Raw genomic sequence first — 7,521 nt, forward strand, 5'->3', positions numbered from 1 at the left:
TCCAAAACCTCCTTTATGAACATTCCAAAACCTCCTTTATAAACATTCCAAAACCCCCTTTATAAACATTCCAAAACCTCCTTTATGAACATTCCAAAACTCCCTTTACAAACATTCCAAAACCTCCTTTATGAACATTCCAAAACCTCCTTTATGAACATTCCAAAACTCCCTTTATAAACATTCCAAAACCTCCTTTATGAACATTCCAAAACTCCCTTTATAAACATTCCAAAACCTCCTTTATGAACATTCCAAAACTCCCTTTATAAACATTCCAAAACCTCCTTTATGAACATTCCAAAACTCCCTTTATAAACATTCCAAAACCTCCTTTATGAACATTCCAAAACTCCCTTTATAAACATTCCAAAACTCCCTTTATAAACATTCCAAAACCTCCTTTATGAACATTCCAAAACCTCCTTTGGAAACATTCCAAAACCTCCTTTATGAACATTCCAAAACTCCCTTTATAAACATTCCAAAACCTCCTTTATGAACATTCCAAAACCTCCTTTATAAACATTCCAAAACTCCCTTTATAAACATTCCAAAACCTCCTTTATGAACATTCCAAAACCTCCTTTATGAACATTCCAAAACCTCCTTTATGAACATTCCAAAACCTCCTTTATGAACATTCCAAAACCTCCTTTATAAACATTCCAAAACTCCCTTTATAAACATTCCAAAAACTCCTTTATGAACATTCCAAAACCTCCTTTATGAACATTGCAAAACTCCCTTTATAAACATTCCAAAACCTCCTTTATGAACATTCCAAAACCTCCTTTATGAACATTCCAAAACCTCCTTTATAAACATTCCAAAACCTCCTTTATAAACATTCCAAAACCTCCTTTATGAACATTCCAAAACTCCCTTTATAAACATTCCAAAACCACCTTTATGAACATTCCAAAACCTCCTTTATAAACATTCCAAAACCTCCTTTATAAACATTCCAAAACCTCATTTGTAAACATTCCAAAACCTCCTTTATAAACATTCCAAAACCTCCTTTGTAAACATTCCAAAACCTCCTTTATAAACATTCCAAAACCTCCTTTATGAACATTCCAAAACCTCTTTTATAAACATTCCAAAACCTCCTTTGTAAACATTCCAAAACCTCCTTTATAAACATTCCAAAACCTCCTTTATAAACATTCCAAAACCTCCTTTATAAACATTCGAAAACCTGCTTTATAAACAATCCAAAACCTCCTTTATAAACATTCCAAAACCTCCTTTATGAACATTCCAAAACCTCCTTTGTAAACATTCCAATACCTCCTTTATAAACATTCCAAAACCTCCTTCATAAACATTCCAAAACCCCCTTTATGAACATTCCAAAACCCCCTTTTATAAACATTCCAAAACCTCCTTCATAAACATTCCAAAACCCCCTTTATGAACATTCCAAAACCCCCTTTTATAAACATTCCAAAACCTCCTTTGGAAACATTCCAAATCCTCCTTTATGAACATTCCAAAACCTCCTTTTATAAACATTCCAAAACCTCCTTTGGAAACATTCCAAAACCCCCTTCATGAACATTCCAAAACCCCCTTTTATAAACATTCCAAAACCTCCTTCATAAACATTCCAAAACCCCCTTTATGAACATTCCAAAACCTCCTTTATGAACATTCCAAAACCTCTTTTATAAACATTCCAAAACCTCCTTTGTAAACATTCCAAAACCTCCTTCATAAACATTCCAAAACCCCCTTTATAAACATTCCAAAAACCCCTTTTATAAACATTCCAAAACCTCCTTCATAAACATTCCAAAACCCCCTTTATGAACATTCCAAAAGCCCCTTTTATAGACATTCCAAAACCTCCTTCATAAACATTCCAAAACCCCCTTTTATAAACATTCCAAAACCTCCTTTATAAACATTCCAAAACCCCCTTTTATAAACATTCCAAAACCTCCTTTGGAAACATTCCAAAACCTCCTTTATAAACATTCCAAAACCTCCTTTATGAACATTCCAAAACCTCCTTTATAAACATTCCAAAACCTCCTTTATGAACATTCCAAAACCTCATTTATGAACATTCCAAAACCCCCTTTATAAACATTCCAAAACCCCCATTATAAACATTCCAAAACCTCCTTTATAAACATTCCAAAACCTCCTTTGGAAACATTCCAAAACCCCCTTTATATACATTCCAAAACCTCCTTTATAAACATTCCAAAACCTCCTTTATAAACATTCCAAAACCCCCTTTATAAACATTCCAAAACCTCCTTTATAAACATTCCAAAACCCCCTTTATAAACATTCCAAAACCTCCTTTATAAACATTCCAAAACCTCCTTTATAAACATTCCAAAACCCCCTTTATAAACATTCCAAAACCTCCTTTATAAACATTCCAAAACCCCCTTTATAAACATTCCAAAACCCCCTTTATAAACATTCCAAAACCTCCTTTATAAACATTCCAAAATCCCCTTTATAAACATTCCAAAACCCCCTTTATAAACATTCCAAAACCTCCTTTATAAACATTCCAAAACCCCCTTTATCAACATTCCAAAACCCCCTTTATAAACATTCCAAAACATCCTTTATGAACATTCCAAAACCCCCTTTATAAACATTCCAAAACCTCCTTTATAAACATTCCAAAACCCCCTTTATAAACATTCCAAAACCCCCTTTATAAACATTCCAAAACCTCCTTTATAAACATTCCAAACCCCCCTTTATAAACATTCCAAAACCCCCTTTATAAACATTCCAAAACCTCCTTTATAAACATTCCAAAACCCCCTTTATAAACATTCCAAAACCTCCTTTATAAACATTCCAAAACCTCCTTTATAAACATTCCAAAACCTCCTTTATGAACATTCCAAAACCCCCTTTATAAACATTCCAAAACCTCCTTTATAAACATTCCAAAACCTCCTTTATAAACATTCCAAAACCACCTTTATAAACATTCCAAAACCCCCTTTATAAACATTCCAAAACCCCCTTTATAAACATTCCAAAACCTCCTTTATAAACATTCCAAACCCCCATTTATAAACATTCCAAAACCCCCTTTATAAACATTCCAAAACCTCCTTTATAAACATTCCAAAACCCCCTTTATAAACATTCCAAAACCCCCTTTATAAACATTCCAAAACCTCCTTTATGAACATTCCAAAACCTACTTTATAAACATTCCAAAACCCCCTTTATAAACATTCCAAAACCCCCTTTATAAACATTCCAAAACCTCCTTTATAAAAATTCCAAAACCCCCTTTATAAACATTCCAAAATCCCCTTTATAAACATTCCAAAACACCCTTTATAAACATTCCAAAACACCCTTTATAAACATTCCAAAACCTCCTTTATGAACATTCCAAAACCTCCTTTATAAACATTCCAAAACCCCCTTTATAAACATTCCAAAAGCTTCTTTTATAAACATTCCAAAACCTCCTTTGGAAACATTCCAAAACCCCCTTTATAAAGATTCCAAAACCTCCTTTATAAACATTCCAAAACCTCCTTGATAAACATTCCAAAACCCCCTTTATAAACATTCCAAAACCTCCTTTATAAACATTCCAAAACCCCCTTTATGAACATTCCAAATCCTCCTTTATAAACATTCCAAAACCTCCTTTATAAACATTCCAAAACACCCTTTATAAACATTCCAAAACCTCCTTTATAAACATTCCAAAACCCCCTTTATAAACATTCCAAAACCATCTTTATAAACATTCCAAAACCTCCTTTATAAACATTCCAAAACCCCCTTTATAAACATTCCAAAACCTCCTTTATAAACATTCCAAAACCCCCTTTATAAACATTCCAAAACCTCCTTTATAAACATTCCAAAACCCCCTTTATAAACATTCCAAAACCTCCTTTATAAACATTCCAAAACCCCCTTTATAAACATTCCAAAACCTCCTTTATAAACATTCCAAAACCCCCTTTATAAACATTCCAAAACCCCCTTTATAAACATTTCAAAACCTCCTTTATAAACATTCCAAACCCCCCTTTATAAACATTCGAAAACCCCCTTTATAAACATTCCAAAACCCCCTTTATAAACATTCCAAAACCCCGTTTATAAACATTCCAAAACCTCCTTTATAAACATTCCAAAACCTCCTTTATAAACATTCCAAAACCCCCTTTATAAACATTCCAAAACCCCCTTTATAAACATTCCAAACCCTCCTTTATAAACATTCCAAAACCTCCTTTATAAACATTCCAAAACCTCGTTTATAAACATTCCAAAACCTCCTTTATGAACATTCCAAAACCTCCTTTATAAACATTCCAAAAACCTCCTTTATGAACATTCCAAAACCTCCTTTATAAACATTCCAAAACCCCCTTTATAAACATTCCAAAACTCCCTTTATAAACATTCCAAAACCTCCTTTATGAACATTCCAAAACCTCCTTTATAAACATTCCAAAACCCCCTTTATAAACATTCCAAAACCTCCTTTATGAACATTCCAAAACCTCCTTTATAAACATTCCAAAACACCCTTCATAAACATTCCAAAACCCCCTTTATAAACATTCCAAAATCTCCTTTTATAAACATTCCAAAACCTCCTTTGGAAACATTCCAAAACCTCCTTTATAAACATTCCAAAACCTCCTTTATAAACATTCCAATACCTCCTTTATAAACATTCCAAAACCCCCTTTATAAACATTCCAAAACCTCCTTTATAAACATTCCAAAACCCCCTTTATAAACATTCCAAAACCTCCTTTATAAACATTCCAAAACCCCCTTTATAAACATTCCAAAACCCCCTTTATAAACATTCCAAAACCCCCTTTATAAACATTCCAAAACCCCCTTTATAAACATTCCAAAACCCCCTTTATAAACATTCCAAAACCTCCTTTATAAACATTCCAAAACCTCCTTTATAAACATTCCAAAACCCCCTTTATAAACATTCCAAAACCTCCTTTGGAAACATTCCAAAACCCCCTTTATAAACATTCCAAAACCCCTTTATAAACATTCCAAAACCTCCTTTATAAACATTCCAAAACCCCCTTTATAAACATTCCAAAACCCCCTTTATAAACATTCCAAAACCTCCTTTTTTAACATTCCAAAACCCCCTTTATAAACATTCCAAAACCTCCTTTATGAACATTCCAAAACCTCGTTTATGAACATTCCAAAACCTCCTTTATAAACATTCCAAAACCTCCTTTATAAACATTCCAAAACCCCCTTTATAAACATTCCAAAACCTCCTTTATAAACATTCCAAAACCTCCTTTTATAAACATTCCAAAACCTCCTTTATAAACATTCCAAAACCTCCTTTATAAACATTCCAAAACCTCCTTTTATAAACATTCCAAAACCCCCTTTATAAACATTCCAAAACCTCGTTTATAAACATTCCAAATCCCCCTTTATAAACATTCCAAAAACTCCTTTATTAACATTCCAAAACCCCGTTTATAAACATTCCAAAACCCCCTTTATAAACATTCCAAAACCTCCTTTTATAAACATTCCAAAACCTCCTTTGGAAACATTCCAAAACCCCCTTTATAAACATTCCAAAACCCCCTTTATAAACATTCCAAAACCTCCTTTATAAACATTCCAAAACCTCCTTTGGAAACATTCCAAAACCCCCTTTATAAACATTCCAAAACCCCCTTTATAAACATTCCAAAACCTCCTTTATAACCATTCCAAAACCTCCTTTGGAAACATTCCAAAACCCCCTTTATAAACATTCCAAAACCCCCTTTATAAACATTCCAAAACCTCCTTTATAAACATTCCAAAACCTCCTTTGGAAACATTCCAAAACCCCTTTTATAAACATTCCAAAACCTCCTTTATAAACATTCCAAAACCCCCTTTATAAACATTCCAAAACCTCCTTTTATGAACATTCCAAAACCTCCTTTGGAAACATTCCAAAACCCCCTTTATAAACATTCCAAAACCTCCTTTATAAACATTCCAAAACCTCCTTTATAAACATTCCAATACCTCCTTTATAAACATTCCAAAACCCCCTTTATAAACATTCCAAAACCTCCTTTATAAACATTCCAAAACCCCCTTTATAAACAATCCAAAACCTCCTTTATAAACATTCCAAAACCCCCTTTATAAACATTCCAAAACCCCCTTTATAAACATTCCAAAACCCCCTTTATAAACATTCCAAAACCTCCTTTATAAACATTCCAAAATCCCCTTTATAAACATTCCAAAACCTCCTTTATAAACATTCCAAAACCCCCTTTATAAACATTCCAAAACCTCCTTTGGAAACATTCCAAAACCCCCTTAATAAACATTCCAAAACCCCTTTATAAACATTCCAAAACCTCCTTTATAAACATTCCAAAACCCCCTTTATAAACATTCCAAAACCCCCTTCATAAACATTCCAAAACCTCCTTTTTAACATTCCAAAACCCCCTTTATAAACATTCCAAAACCTCCTTTATGAACATTCCAAAACCTCGTTTATGAACATTCCAAAACCTCCTTTATAAACATTCCAAAACCTCCTTTATAAACATTCCAAAACCCCCTTTATAAACATTCCAAAACCTCCTTTATAAACATTCCAAAACCTCCTTTTATAAACATTCCAAAACCTCCTTTATAAACATTCCAAAACCTCCTTTTATAAACATTCCAAAACCTCATTTTATACACATTCCAAAACCTCCTTTGGAAACATTCCAAAACCCCCTTTATAAACATTCCAAAACCCCCTTTATAAACATTCCAAAACCCCCTTTATAAACATTCCAAAACCTCGTTTATAAACATTCCAAATCCCACTTTATAAACATTCCAAAACCTCCTTTATAAACATTCCAAAACCCCGTTTATAAACATTCCAAAACTCCCTTTATAAACATTCCAAAACCTCCTTTTATAAACATTCCAAAACCTCCTTTGGAAACATTCCAAAACCCCCTTTATAAACATTCCAAAACCCCCTTTATAAACATTCCAAAACCTCCTTTATAAACATTCCAAAACCTCCTTTGGAACCATTCCAAAACCCCCTTTATAAACATTCCAAAACCCCCTTTATAAACATTCCAAAACCTCCTTTATAAACATTCCAAAACCTCCTTTGGAAACATTCCAAAACCCCTTTTATAAACATTCCAAAACCTCCTTTATAAACATACCAAAACCTCCTTTATAAACATTCCAAAACCTCCTTTGGAAACATTCCAAAACCCCCTTCATAAACATTCCAAAACCTCCTTTTCTCAACATTCCAAAACCTCCTTTGGAATCATTCCAAAACCCCCTTTATAAACATTCCAAAACCTCCTTTATAAACATTCCAAAACCTCCTTTATGAACATTCCAAAACCTCCTTTATAAACATTCCAAAACCCCCTTTATGAACATTCCAAAACCTCCTTTATAAACATTCCAAAACCTCCTTTATGAACATTCCAAAACGTCCTTTGGAAACATTCCAAA

Source organism: Heptranchias perlo, unplaced genomic scaffold (assembly GCF_035084215.1).
Source record: "Heptranchias perlo isolate sHepPer1 unplaced genomic scaffold, sHepPer1.hap1 HAP1_SCAFFOLD_345, whole genome shotgun sequence".
In the NCBI taxonomy this organism is placed as follows: Eukaryota; Metazoa; Chordata; class Chondrichthyes; order Hexanchiformes; family Hexanchidae; genus Heptranchias; species Heptranchias perlo.